Consider the following 15,209-nt stretch of genomic DNA (forward strand, 5'->3'; position numbering starts at 1 on the left):
TAATTAATGTATTTGCTTCATTATCTGCATGCCATTCTAAATCGTTTTTTTAATGAAAATATCTTGTACGTTGGTCGGTCATGGATCTAACCTTGACTTGAAAAAAAAGTGTAAATAGTTTCTTCTTAGCAAATATAACACTTTTTAAAGAAATGATCGTCACAGGGTACTCCTACTGGACCTACTCCATCCTACTGGACATGAATAAGTACTGCATCCCAACCAGGCCACGATCTACTGTATTGGAACCGTTTCATATTACATGTTCATTAAATAGTAATTTTAAACATACGAACAAAACAGAATGATGAAATAGAGGGAAGCAAATAAGGTGTGTAAGGGACCGTGATAATAACAAAAAATTACTGTCGTTTCTGTCTGAATTTGTGAAAATAATAATAAAAATAAAATAAGTCAAATATTTGGTATTGGAACATAAAAAAATGCTGCTTTATATCTGACTATTCCAAAAAAAACCTCATGTTTCATTACCAAACTATTCTCGATCCGAACACGACAAAAAGTGCGCGTTTGCTTTTTGCAAGTTTAGTGACCGTGGCCTCGATTGAAGTGTATCATTATACGAGTGTCCACACGAGCGCTGATTCCGACAATTATTGTTATTATTTGCTGGTTTTAATGTTGCTGAATTCACAAGTCCAAAGTCTCAAGTGTTCTCTGACGCAACATTTGTAATTTAGGCTTTAAAAATGCAAGTACGTGTTGATGAATACTCGGTTTCAAAGTTCGTGTTTACAAACACGTTTGTATTTTGTAATCGGAGTTTGTAAAATGCAATTCTATGTACGTGAACGTTTTGTGACAATATATGGCAATACAGGCCCCCGCCCGGCTTCGCTGTAAAAGCCTTCAGGGCTATCAGCACAGAGGAGGTTTTTAGTCGGTAAGGGGTGTTTACACCCGAGCCCGACATATGGGCCCCGTTTCGGGGTCTTCAATACGTAAATGTATTTTTTTGTATTTTAAATGTATGAAGAAAACTAATCTAAAATATGGAGAAACAGAAACATTACAAAACTACAAAGACCAGGCTTATGCGAACGCTTTTTAAACCATTTTTTTGTACGCCGCTGAGACGTGGACTTTGCTAGAGGTTGAAAAGAAGAAAATAGACGCTCTGGAAATGTGGTTCTGGATATGGATGCTTCGTATATCGTGGACCCATTTTGTACAAACGTTTGGATACTCCAGGAACTAAAAATTAAACAGGGTTTATCTTCCATAGTGCATTCCCGTATACTCACATTTTTAGACACGTATCGAGACGAAGCAGCCAGTCTATAGAACGGCTTATTGTCTAGGCTAATGTAGAAGGCATAAGACCACGTGGAAAATCACCTATGCGATGGAACGATCAGATCAAGTCTGCTGTGGGCGGCCCCGTACATGAGTGTACTCGAATGAAATGGAATGGTGGTAATGAAAGAGATGGTGAGAAATTGAGAGGCGCATTACATTCGCCCTTATTGAAACTTCTTTACAATCACGACATTCGAAAACGAATTCTTATGAAGAGAAGAGCATGAAGCTTCCTACTAATACGCACTCGTTTAAGTTATATTTAAAATCCAGCACAAGACCTGAGGACGAAATGTGTATTAAAGTGTGATATAGTACACATATATGATGACTCTAGGTATAGTCATTATCAGTTATGATCAAAGAAATTGTTTTAAAATTTGCCAATGACCGCACAGGTAGGTAGGTACTTAAATCTCCTCGGAGACTATCAATATAATAATACGGTATATGATTTAATTCTAAGATAGCAATTATTGTTCTCTCGCATAATCAATTGTCTCTATGTTTGTAACATACCATTTGATACATAAAAAATGTTACAATGTTCTATAATTTCGATTCCATATTGCGTTCAATTTAATGTTTCAATGGCACTGATTCATAAAATTATAATATTATCAACACATTGTGATATTCTTGATCGAAAACAATGGCTTCATTAAAGCAAACTCTGTTGCGTAGTGTGCCTTTTACAGAGGGGTCTTTGCTTTTAAATGTTATTTATATTATTATGATTTAAGAAACTATAGAGTAAATTAAGTAGTAAGATATATATTCATTATGTTTTTTTTAATTTGAAGTAAAGTAGTAACCGACCGCGATTAATTTAAAACATGTTCTATACGGATCTATCATTAAATTTTACATAAACAATCCGCGTTTTACTTTCACTCATATTTTCACGTCAAATTATTGCGAGAAAATCTCGACCTTATGTCTACACCGCTAAGGTGGAGTATGAAATAACCTGCTGATACATAAACAACGTGTTTACTTGTTTAACCTATCTTGTTGATTGTTTATTAATTACTACAATATGTTCAACATCGTTCGATAATAATCCTTAGGGATATAGATATCAAGGCGCACTTGATTAATTCATTCATTAGTAATGAATGAATTATAGGGCACAAGATGTACAATCAGCGCGTGTTTTACTGAATGCGTATAAATGCTGGAATGTGTATTGCTGTATTAAATTATCTGTAGAATTATACTGGTATTTTCTAAACCCTATAATAGTCCGGACACATAACCATAATTTAACTAAACTTATAAATAAATAGAACCATCGACAATATATTTCAGATTCACGTATTTTTTTAATACACCATTTGAAGACAAGATTTTTTTTAATCCTTTAATGTCGAATAATGTCATACATTGTTATAAAATAATAATCGATTTATTGTAACATTATTAATTCATTTTTTATCTTATTTTTCTGCACTTATGCATATTCAAAATATTTATGATATCACATTTCATACTGCTCTAAGGCCGGCATCGTTCTTTAAAGGGTTAATACATGACCGGTGCCGTCGTGTCTGTTATCAACGGTGTAAAGTGCAAATTGCATGGCATGTAGGCAATTACATATGCAGAGACACTTTAATAGCCTATCTATCGGCCTCTTTATACACAAACGTTAATGTTATTGAAACGTATTTTAATGGCACTTTACGTGTTCCGGAACAGATCTCGGTGGAGTATACACGTTTAACACGACCGATTTTTTTTTAAATAACATTAAATGCTGGAATCACTGGAATGTTAGTTGGCGGACATGAATGAACCGCTTTTCTTTTTACATCGAACAATTTGGAAAATTTGGGTACGAAAACCAATAGTGATTCTTGATTATATTGATTTGAGTAGACAATAAGGGCGAAAAATTTAACACAATATTATGGCAGCTTTATTTCTTTATATCATATACTATAAATAATCATATTCTTCGGTTCATAGGTTCCCGATTAAACCATCGTAAACAGGATGTATACAATCCTAAGCACCAAAGCAAAGTTCCCAATATTCAGTCTATCTCTTACTTGAGATAAAAATCGTTACAATCGTTGACTTTTCTCTCCCAATAAACTTATCGACGGTAACTCACCTAATCCGTACACGCTGTCTGTCAATAGGACGACGCATAGCTTACCAGCGATAGAAGTTTGTATGGAAATTGCTATTCACGCGTCCCAATATAAGGCGATAAGAATGACTTATCGGCTATATTGGGATAGCTTCAGATTATTAACAGCTAATTACTGAAAGTAGAAGGTAGTAATTTATCTCTATCTGTAGATAGTATATTGGGAACGGCCATAAAATGCTCTGATGTGATTCGAACCGTAGTATAACCGTAGTATAAAAAAAGGAAATAACAATTTACAGAATTACATGCACACAACATACGCGACACTGTAAATAATGAATCGAGTCCTAACGAAGGTAGCATGAACGCAAATGAAAACTTAATTCCTACGTGTCAATGTGTTGTCGTGTGTGTGACACAAAATCGCCCGGGGATCGCGTGTCCGTCCTAAATTAGCACTCTACAAGCAAACTGGTGCCCACAAAGTAATTACAAAACGCCCCACTGTTTGAGCATTTACACCGGAGTGTATAACCGGAGGCAGTGTTCCAAGTGTTGACTTTTTGGGGGGACGTTCCAGAGACGTCACGATCTCTTGAAAATAATAAAGTTATGGGAATTTACTAATTTAAATCCCTACTATCATGAATACTGGCATATATACGAGCATGTGTATCAGAGTATTCTGTGTGTGTGGGAATTTTTGTATTTTGGGCCCATTTTTAAATTGTTCACATATATCTTTCACCCATATAGAGTACAATATTATTATGACAGAAGGATTAGTTTTTTTTTTTTTGAATTTATACTTCATCAGGCGCGTTATGAAAAAATGATAAGAGTAAAATTTTAAGATGCGCGCGCATCACTGGTTCACAAAAGTAACAGGGTGAAGTTGATTCCTAAACCTTCGTTTTTTTTTTCTTCGTCCATTATTAGGATAGGCAAAGGGTTCAAGCCCATACAGCCGTATTCGTTATTTGATAATTAATTATCAAAGCCATCTTTGCAAGATTTTGACAATATTGTTCGTTCTACAAACGTAGAATAGCAGGAGGAATAAATAATTTTAAGGATTTTTTCTTTGTTACGCCAAAGAATTATAACTTCTTGCGTGCATACATAAGTACACACACACTTTTTTTAAGCTAGTTTGCATGCAAACATTTCATAAGATAAAATGACAGAGCATAATAATTTAGATAGATTGAAGAATGTGTGTATTTCAAACTCGAGCTAAGGGTTTGTACACAAAACTGCGATGCGACGCGATGCGAATTCGCAACGCAGAAAATTACGACACGAATTGCTGCGATGCGATTTCGTACGGCAAGGCGTCTCCCAGGGTGACCATTCCTTCGACGACCGTTAACCGTACTAAACGTATTTTGAATTGAAAACTAGGGCGTGACATGGATCGTAAAAAGAAGTGTGCACTTTTATTATTACTTAGGAGATACAGGAAAAAGAAGATTTTGGGTTCACATCGCAGGAATGCGCGATGCGAATCAATTCGCAAGTTCTTGCGATGCGTAGAGGGAGCTCGCAGATTTTTGCGATGCGACGTCGCATCGCAGTTTTGTGTACAAGCCTTAAACTCAAAGATCGCATATTTGAACTGACATTATAAATGTATTTCATTATATTAAACCAATGTATTTCTGCCGCTTTCATTGCGAGGATTTACACTCCGAGTTGGATTCAGATCGAACACAAACATCTCTTAATGAGACCTCAGCTATCGTGGTATTGTAAGTGACAACTAATAACGAGACGTTGGTTTTGCTGAACAGCTTCAATGCTATTTATTGCCACTGAGCTGCGAACGCTTCCAATATCTTAAGGTTAGACCACTTTTATTATGCAATACAGGAAAACTGATTCTGTGTTACCATTATAGGGACCCTTATTTATAAAGATATATGGATACATTACAGGATATCCATATATATCTTGTATTAGATATTCTAACTCATCATTGAACATAAATCTTTTAAAAGTAAACAGTAAAATTTTGTAAGTATAAATTCTATTACTCTAGTGGCAGATGATTATTATCGTATAATTCAAATTCAAATATTTTTATTCAAAATAGGATGTGACATCACTTATTGAAAGTCAAGTCAATAAAATTTGAAAAACAAAATTTTATAAACGACCCGGGCCTCGAACCCACGACCTCCGACAATCCGTGCCGGTATCTAACCAACTGAGCTAACCGTTCGATTGACGTATCGTCATAAAATCTTGTATACTTTGTTCAACTCTCAGGTTGTGGCACGGAACGCCGGAGGTCGTGAGTTTGAGTCCCGCGTCGTTTATAAAATATTGTTTTTCAAATTTTAATGTGTTTTAATCCTAGAAATGAGGGTTATCACTTTAAAAACATAAAAAAATTATTGTCGTATAAAATATTAGTTATTTTCGAAAAAAAATCTTGCTTGAATTGATGAATGAAAACATTTCTGACTATATTATTATTCATCGACATGAACAAAGCAATGGTCTATTCTATAAATACATATAAACCAGAAAGGCTACAGAAAAATTAACCACTTAATGACCCGTATTTAAGACAACAATTTTATTGCTCCCCATTAAACTCTCCAGTTAAGTAACGTAGTAGCATCGCAATATAAATTATATGATTATACTTTTATTTCTGCAAATGCCACATTTTTTTATGAAAATAAGGGACACTAGCTGCGGCGCCCTTCAGACCGAAACACATTAATGCTTACATATTACTGCTTCACGGCAGAAATAGGCGCCGTTGTGGTACCCATAATCTAGCCGGCTTCCTGTGCAAAGGAGCCTCCCACTGAAAAATTTATGATAACATGTAAAAAAAATCAATTTTATTACGAGTGAATATGTAACAGAGAGTAGTTGTTTGCGTGATAAAGTGTAATAATAGCCACTGGCAATGACAAACATGAGCTCGTTGGAAAATTGCTTTTTGAGTTTTAAATGCTAGGATTAAATCAGCAAAGTATTCTCACATAAGTATTTAAAAAATAAAAGTGTGTGTGTACTTATGTATGCACGCAAGAAGTTATACTTCGTTATGGCCTAACGTAGCAAAAATCAATTAAATGATTTATTCCTCGTGTTATTCTACGTTTTTAGAAAGAACAATTTAGTAAAAATCTTGCAAAGATGGCTTTGACAATTAATTATTAAACAATGAATACGGCTGTACGGGCTTGAACCCTTTGCCTGTCCTAATAATGGACGAAGAAATCAAAAGAAAAAACAACGAATGACGCAAACGTCAGAAAATTGTAGGAACCAACTTCAACCTGTTTTGTATTTAACAGTGATGCGCGCGCATCTTAAAATTTCACTCTCATCATATTTTCATAACGCGCCTAGAGAAGTATAACTTCAACAATAATATTTAAATAATGGCCTAATCTATGTGTAACATTTACAACACATACTGATTAATCCGCAATATTAACAAAAAAATACTTAAACGGAAATTAGATCGCGGAGACTTCGATGACGTTGCATTATTGAATGAAAAACACATTGCACCATCTTCGCGGCAAACTTTTTCCTTTGTAATGACAAACGACTATGGCTCAGCACAGTTCCCAGGAAAGTCTGTTGCAACATCAAAAATAGCATTATTGTTATGTAACGAGTGAACGCAAACAATACCGCAAGCGTTCCAGTGTCCTTCAGTGCTACAGCATGTTGTCATAATGGTTCACATTTATCATATGATACAAAAAGCGAATAACTATATTCGCATTTTGTGCCGCGTGAAAATAACTAACACTCTAGTTGCCTTGTATCAACGTTAGAAGAAAAAGCGGCCAAGTGCGAGTCGGATTCCGCATCAGCAACTAACATAATATGAAAGTTCTTATAGTTCGTTATAACTTTGATAGATGTTTTAATAATTACTAGATCTCGTTGAATCCAATTTTCGAAGGAAGTTTGCATGGTAATGTACATCATATACTTTTTTTAGTTTTATCATTTTTACTTTAGAAAAAGAAATATGGTAAGTAATAGAAATCTTAATATCATTTTTGAAGACCTATCCACGGATAGGTCCACGGATAGGTCTTTCTTCTAGAAAAACAAACACGTGTGGGTTTGATGAAAAAAAATTTTGAGCTTCAGTTCTAAGTATAGGGAACCCCGAAAATTTATTGTTTTTTTTTTTTCTAATTTTGTATGAAAATCTTGATGCCGTTTACAACTTACCAAGTTTTAATAGTATATTTCTTAAAGTTTCGGTAAAAAGTGGCTGTGACATACGGACGGACAGACAGTCAGACATGACCTATATAATCCTTAAGGGTTCCGTTTTTTTCCATTAAGCTACGGAACCGTAAAAACAAAGTGCCGTATTTTTCAGAGAGTTTGAACTCCTCTTTTAGTAATGATTGCCAATTGAGTATTGATTTCGCAAAGCAACTATTTTTTACTTAAGAAGGTTGTTAGCATCAACGTCACGAAAAGGTATAGGGGATTTAATCCTAAAAATTGTTTACTTGTGCAATTGACGTCTTTTAAATAAGCAATTATTACGAAATTAAATTAGTAAAGTATTCGGAGGGAGTGTAAGAAGATAAATTACATAAAAATATTAATCATTATTTGACAACCTGCTCAACCCCAAAATTTGCATGTTGAGAAATTGACTTGGGATGTCGCTCTTGCTAATGTTTACAATTTGTTATGATTTTTTTAAAGTGATGAACCTCACTTCTGGGATTAATTACACAAATAAAACTGAAAACAAAATTTTATGAACGATGCGGGACTCGAAGCCGCGACCTCTCGCGTTCATTGCGAGTGCTCTTTCCAACTGAGCCAACCGTTCGAGTGAAGTATCGATTATAAAATCTTGTTTGCTTCCAAATACCAGAAGTGAGGGTTATCACTTTAAAAAACATAACAAATTGTCATTATTTGATAAGTAAAAATTGATATATAATAAAAACAAGAAATATAATATTTAGTTATAATATATAGTTATATCTAAAATCTGAATTTGTTGCGACGCAGCAGTAAACATTGATCTAAATGGGTCGAAAGGTCAGGGATTCTACGTTTTATTGACAAGAAGGGCAGGCCGTAAAATGACGCAATATTGAATTTTATGTGAATGTAAAATAGAATTGTCTTGTATCGTTTTAACAGTGGGAGGCTCCTTTGCACAGGAAGCCGGCTAGATTATGGGTACCACAACGGCGCCTATTTCTGCCGTTAAGCAGTAATGTGTAAGCATTACTGTGTTTCAGTCTGAAGGGCGCCGTAGCTAGTGAAATTACTGGGCAAATGAGACTTAACATCTTACGTCTCAAGGTGACGAGTGCAATTGTAGTGCCACTCAGAATTTGAGGGATTTTCAAGAATCTGAGAAGAGAAGAATTTTAAAGAATCCGGCTGAGCATTGCAAAGGGCAGGGCGTATCAATAACCATCACCTGAACGCCCTGCTCGTCTCATCCTCTATTTTCATATAAAAATAAATAAAAAAAAACAATTTGATTCGTTTCATTCCGTCGCAGATGAGAAACACAGATAAAACAGTTATTAAAGCTAGACAACGAGACAGCAACAAGTTGCACAGTCTACATAAAACAAAGTTATGCGATGATATCAAAGAGAAAGCAGTAATTGTCTTACACGTATTAATTGCGGTCTCGATTTCACACACACCCAATAAATACCTGAAACAATAACACCATTATCAGCAATAGATTATAATTATTACTCTATGAAGAAACAAACAAAAGTACATTGCAATTAACTGCTTTAAATTGGCTCTAATGCAGCTACTTCTAGGAAAGGCTTTCTACAAACGTGTCATGCAATTGCGACATTAAAAGCGCCAATCAAATCTATAAAATTCACCCTGTAATTTATTTTATATTTAATTGGCTAATGCCTGTTATTTATTCGCCGCATGCTCTCTTGCTTCGCTAGGCATCGTAAGAACAGAAGCTTTACAACAGATAAACACAAAGAGAAGCTAAAATCTTATATTTATAAATGTGTAAACGTCTATTTGAAAAAACTCTGTCATTTCGGCATGATGTCTCAAAGTGTGTATACAGGATGTCCTATGTTACTTAAGAAGAGTTATTAGTTTTTGGCCATTCTTTCGATTGGCATCATAAGAGTAGGGGTGTTTTTTTTACAATTAAGTCGGTTCGATTCCCAGACGAGAGATGTAATTTTTAGAAAATCTTTGAATGCAGAATTACTAACTTTTAAAAATAACATAAAGTCTTCTTTCAGTAAAATGGCCTATCTTCGATATTTAAGGTACTTTCCCTTCAAGTACCATAACTTTGGGACATCCTGTATATTTACTCAATCATTTTATCTCAAGTATTCTCTATTAATCGTTGGAGTTTATTAACTAATCACCAAAACAGTGAAAAAAAATAAAAAAAGTGTATTCAATTTTATATATTAAAAATAATAAAAATCATTAATTAGTAAGAGATAAATAAATGTTTTATGAATTACGGATACTTATTCTATGATTTATTTAATTTTAATACAATACATAAAAAACACAATATTTAATATTTTGAGTTCCTTTTTGCTTTTTTCGTCTGTAACAACCACACTAGGCTCAACAACAAAAATGATAGCTCTGGCCGGTGACATGCAGATCATACTTCTCATAAATTGTATTATCACTAGAACTTATCAACTTATGTCTCAAGGAGACAAAGCAATTGTAGAGCCGATCAGAATTTTTGGGTTTTTCAAGAATCCTGAGCGGCACTTCATTGTAATCGGCAGGGCGTACGGCATCATGTCAAATGTCAGCTCAATGTTACAATATACGATTGCTGATTCAAAACTCAGTTATAAGAGATGACCTAGTAAAACTGAGTAAAATAAAAGCTTCTAAAATAGGATTCTGCCTCTCTCTTTCTCTGTCTCTCTCTCTCGTGAACAAATACGGGTCATTGTTACGTATTGCAACCAACGATGGTGATGAAGTTAATCAATCGTTTGTTTTGGTCCTGAATCAAAACAAGACCGAAAGAACGTAACCCCAAACACTTTGGCCACAATGATGTATTTTAGCAACCATTTATTAAATATTAATCTCACATCTTGTAATGACGTCGTCAGAATGCGTCATCAGCGCACCATTACTCATCATAACAGCTGGAAGACGCCCACTGCTGGACAAAGGCCTCCCCAAAAGATCTCCACGATGATCGGTCCTGCGCTGCCGGTCATCCAACCTATTCCGGCGATCTTGACATGATCATCAGTCCATTTTGCCTACCAACACTGCGTCTTCCGGTACGTGGTCGCATTTCGAGGACTTTAATGTACCAACGGCTATCTGTACGTGGAACTATGACCACTGCCACTTCAGTTTCGCAATCATTTGAGCTATATCGCTGACTTTGAGTATATTAAAAAATATCTCCAATACATCTGGATTCAAACCAGGGTCTTCTGCTTACCGGATCACCCTAGGTCCCATCTGAGCTGTTAGACTCTACAATATTGTGGTGAAATTTAACTTTGTATTCTAATGTTATTATAGCAGTTTCTCCTTAAAACACGGATAAATCTACATTTTTTTTAATTTGAAACGTAGCTAGATCGATTTATCGCCCCCGAAATCCCCTGTATACAAATTTTAAACTATCGTTGAAGAAATCGTTGGAGCCGTTTCCGAGATTCAGATTATATATATATGTAGGTATATACAAGAATTGCTCGTTTAAAAATGTAAGGTTAATTAAGTAATGGTCTGTGACTTTGACCGTACTTTGATACTTTTAAATTACTCTTAACACTACATTAATAGGATTGTGCATTGCTTGATAATGTAATATATATATATATACACCTAATGTACAATTATTATTTAAAGAGCAAAAGTTCAAGTACGTCAAATGCGGATGAACAATAGGAATCGATGCTATCAATATTTATAAAATGACTCTATAATTTTATAGATTACATAAAACAAATACTTATAAATCATTGCATGCTATTTACATATGAATATGTTTTATAATATATAAAACATTCAAATATATTATTCTTTAATTCTTTAGCTACTGTATTGTTTGAATATGCTTTGGTTATATTAGTTATCTCAAAACTTCATTAATTTATCTAAAGAGGTCACCTCTAACCCTTCTTAGATCCTTCATATAAAAGTATTGATTGCGTAATGTTTGTTTGTCTGTGTCATAGATGTATGAAAACAATTCTAATGTCACGAACAATTATTGAAAAAATCGACCAAGTGTGAGTTGGACTCGCCCATGAGGGGTTTCCGTAGCAATAAGTAAGAGCAATAATATAAAAGTTTTTGTAGTTTGTTGTAACGATTTATGACGTATTAAAAAAAACACTAAAAACTAGATCTCGTTTCAACCAATTTTCTGGGGAAGGTTGCGTAGTAATGTACGTCATATATTTTTTTTAGTTTTATCATTTATATAAGAAGTTACAGGGGGAGGGGGGAACACATTTTACCATTTAAGAAGTGTCACTCACGGAAACCATTCAGTTAAGTAAAAAATTATTATGGAAACCTAAATATCGAGTTTCAGTTTTAAATATGGGAAATCCCTTTTTTTCTATTTATGTGTGAAAACTTAATGCGGTTTACAGAATACCTCGACTTACCAAGTTTCAACAGTATAGTTCTAATAGTATCGGAAAAAAGTGGCTGTGACATACGGACGGACGGACAGACAGACAGACAAAAATGACGAATCAATAAGGGTTCCATTTTTTGCCATTTGGCTACGGAACTCTTAAAATTGAGACGATTGCAAAACGAACAAAATATGCTACATCATGTTGTACGGGTCGGGTCAGCATCGATAAAAAGTCATGTGTTCAAAAACGTGTACGTGCTATGCGAACTAAAAATGTGAAATATATCTAAGTCCGAATAAAGGCCTTATCCGAAACGTAGTTATTATGATGAAGACAGTGCAGCATCTTGCTTAATTTGTTCAACCTAATTGTTTATTTGGAAAAAGCTAATACTGTAGTTATCACAATTTTCGATTCACGTCATAAAATAAATATAATAGTTTAAACACGCTTTTTACTGAAAACCGAACCAAAAAATAGAAAAACGAAAGATAAAATTATATACATTAACAAAAATCTTATTTTGCAAATTTGAAAAATGGAAATTTTTTATAAATTATTATTAATGTATTGTCATCGGTCCTGGATAAATCTACGGAGTTTGAATGAAAACTGGCAGTTAAAAGTGGGCCAAATACGTGCCCAAATGAGTCGGTAACAAACAAACATACACACAGGTGAAGCTAATAAAAAGTGTGTAAAACTTATGAGACTGTAGATAGTGACACATAAATATTAATACTTGACTACACTACTTGATGACTTTAATACCTTTGAATGTCGTTACTACGGCACACACAAAAATATAACTTGTAAAAAAAAACAAGTCTCGCAACTCAGGTCTTCCACCGTCAATAGTTGTGTGATCTATTTAATACCACGTCGGCCAATTTATTCAGTCCCAACTTAAGGGTCCTTCTGTCTTAAGTTATTACGTAATTAGCTTACGTATTCAGTTACTTAGATATATTTTTTTACGAAAATTAGGTTCAGCTGATGGTAATTAATACGCCCTGCCCATTACAATGCAGTACCGCTCAGAATAATTGAAAAACCTTAAAATTCTGAGCTGCACAACAACTGCACTCGTCACCTTGAGACATAAGTTGTAGATCGTAGTTGCCCAGTAATTTCACTAGGTACGGCGCCCTTCAGACCGAAACACAGTAATAAACTTCGCGGCAGAAATAGGCGCCGATGTGGTACCCATAATCTAGCCTCCCACTGGTAAAAATTTGCGCGAAAGTCAAGACAAAGCAGTAGTACCTGGTAGTGAGTTTACATAAAACCTGCAAGTATTATTTATGGCTGAAATAAAGGTTGGTCTCGTTTAATTAGAGGTACACTTGTCTCCAATATCTAGGTGGACAGTTGAATCGGGCCGCGTGCTCCCGATAAAGCTTGCGCGGTGCCGGTATGTGCTAATTAGCCGACTAATTGGTCCGATTGTAATTGTGACCGGCGTATGGTACGTTAGTACACAGGAAACAGGCATGTGCCGTCGTTAATTATTGTGGAGCAGCTTTTGTTATCACTACTTGTGTAACGGCTGTTTGTCTCCGTTCTAACGTTGTCCTGTGACAAGCGATTGCCAATCAGAATTAAAGACATGTGGGAGGCACCTTTGTACAGGATATCGGCTAGATTATGGGTATCACAACGGCGCCTATTTCTGCCATGAAGCATGTGTATGTGTAATGTATAACCATTACTGTGTTTCGGTCTGAAGGACGCCGTAGCTAGTGAAATTACTGGGCAAATGAGACTTAACATCTTATGCCTCAAGATGACGAGCGCAGTTGTGGTGCCGCTCAGGCTTTTTGGGGTTTTCAAGAATCCTGAGCGGCACTGCATTGTAATGGGCAGGGCGTATCAATTTCCATTAGCTGAACGTGTTGCTCGTCTCGTCCCTCATAGTCATAAAAAAACGTGTAAGTTTGATATCTTTTGTGTCATAAGAGGATTACATTGCTATTTGTGTAAGTGATGAAACTACTTTCCGGTTACATTATCTCTGGACCTGACGTTGATGACGTCACATCGTCGCTTGCACCGTAACGGTGTGCAAAACAAGCACTCGGATATTATTATTAATAAATTAAAAACAGTTTATTTTTTCTGTACTGTTGATTAATGTAAAGGTGTTGTGTTGTGATGCTGATTATTATTATTATAATGATGAAAAATCAATGAAAGCATCCAGGTCATACACAAGGAGTATTTATTTTTCTGACAGCACTATTATAGCGACACAGAACAACAGAACCAACAGAACCGTGGTTTGCAAGAGAATGTGTGCGGCGGTGATCAGTTAACTCCAGGTGACCCGTCCGATCGTTTGTCCTCCTGTTCCATAAAAAAAAGGACGAGCGCGAGGGTGTGAACGGGAAAAGGGCATAACGTTCCAGCGAGGTCCAGACATAATATGGCCGTTTAGTAGGATTGGAAATATAGGCAGATTTAAGTCACAACACTCATCGTTATATCTCGTAATATAGAATATGCACGCAATGTCTCTATGCAACGTGGAATGTTCTATAATCAGGTAGTTACTGGCCACAGTAAAAGTATACCTATCTGAAAGGCCGGTAATACATTACTAAATCATTTAGCATAGCAGGCCAGTCCAGTAATCGTTTTTACTAAACATTTACTGTGCTATTAATTATTATACGCGAAGTAAAGTTCTAAATTAAAAACTTCCATACCTTTGTCGTTACAGAATTATAATATGACAAGGAGAAGTAATTTAAAATTTGGAGTAACTTTACATTGCTTTTATTAATAAGAAAGACTTGTTACCCATGTGCCACCCGTAAACCCCCTAGTAGATCTAAAACTATACCTACCACAAATTTCATACCCGTACAACTAGTTTAGTGATAACCAATAGATAACAATAGTCAACGATTGATTTTAAAACTATTCGTCATCGTTAAACGGTTTAATGTTTAACAGCTTCTGACAGCTATCGAATATTAGTTGGTAGTCCAACTGATTAAAATATAAATGAACTTAAGAGATAATAATTAATATTATAGATACGAAACGGTTTTTGATAGGACACATCGTGATTTGATAAACTTATAATGAAGTCATTGATAATTCGGTTAGTTAATTATGATATCAACATAATGTTATCGTGTTAATCGCCTATCTACCTT

At 35.1% G+C, this 15,209-nt stretch overlaps 1 protein-coding gene and 1 non-coding gene across 3 annotated transcripts in view; both read right to left on the minus strand.

Annotated features, from left to right (window-relative positions):
* The window catches only part of LOC126976128 (CCR4-NOT transcription complex subunit 6), a 275,491-nt gene that overhangs the window by 141,875 nt on the left and 118,407 nt on the right, over nt 1–15,209 (minus strand). The gene's annotated exons all lie outside the window — the stretch shown is intronic.
* Nucleotides 8,191–8,264, minus strand: Trnas-uga (transfer RNA serine (anticodon UGA)). The gene has a single exon. It is a non-coding gene; the product is annotated as a tRNA-Ser (tRNA).

The sequence above is a fragment of the Leptidea sinapis genome, chromosome 39 (genome assembly GCF_905404315.1).
Source record: "Leptidea sinapis chromosome 39, ilLepSina1.1, whole genome shotgun sequence".
Lineage (NCBI taxonomy): Eukaryota > Metazoa > Arthropoda > Insecta > Lepidoptera > Pieridae > Leptidea > Leptidea sinapis.